This window comes from Rhinoderma darwinii, chromosome 6, assembly GCF_050947455.1.
Source record: "Rhinoderma darwinii isolate aRhiDar2 chromosome 6, aRhiDar2.hap1, whole genome shotgun sequence".
NCBI lineage: Eukaryota > Metazoa > Chordata > Amphibia > Anura > Rhinodermatidae > Rhinoderma > Rhinoderma darwinii.
In genome coordinates this window covers 119,293,078-119,293,975 of record NC_134692.1, presented here as the reverse complement: position 1 = coordinate 119,293,975, position 898 = coordinate 119,293,078, and positions in this window count along the sequence as shown.

Here is an 898-nt window from a genome sequence, read left to right as displayed (position 1 = left end):
CCTGTTCTAAACGACCGGACAAAAAAGGGAATTCACTGTAATATTTTATTTTAGTGTGAAAGTGCAAGTTCAAAGAATAAAGAACTAAAGTTTGGGAAAAAAAAGGTTTTTTTTACTTTTTGTACACTTTACACTTAAAACTAAAAAAGAAAATAAAAATCAGGTAACAAAAATCAGTGTCCCGAAAAATATGACGCTAAAAATATTTTGGTAGCCCAACAAATAAAAAAAGGACTGTAAGGGTATGTTCACACGCACTAATTACGGACGGAATTCGGGCGTTTTTGCCCCGAATTACGTCTGAAAAATGCGCCTCGATAGCGTTGACAAAAATCTGCCCATTGAAAGCAATGGGCTGACTGACGTTTGTCTGTTCACACGAGGCGTATATTTACGCGCCGCTGTCAAATAACGGCACGTAAATAGACGCCCGCGTCAAAGAAGTGACCTGTCACTTCATTGGGCGTAATTGGAGCCGTTATTCATTGACTCCAATGAATAGCAGCGCCAATTACGTCCGTAATGGACGCGGCGTTCAAGCGCCTGCACATGCTGTTACGGCTGAAATTATGGGGATGTTTCCTTCTGAAAACATCCCCGTAATTTCAGCCGTTACGGACGCTGCCGTGTGAACATACCCTAAGACTCAATGCACACGATACATATTATATGCGGATTTGCGTGCTGCAAATCCACAGCATAATACAGTACCAGCATAGTCAATGAGATTTCGGGAAATCTCATGAACTCGCTGCGCTATTTTTCGGGACAGATATTGACCTGCGGTGCGTTTTTTAGAATCAGCAGCATGTCCATTTATCATGCGTTTCCGCTTGCGAATTGTATCTGCCTAGCACTGTGGAAAATCGCACCAAAACCCGCAGCATGAAAACGCATC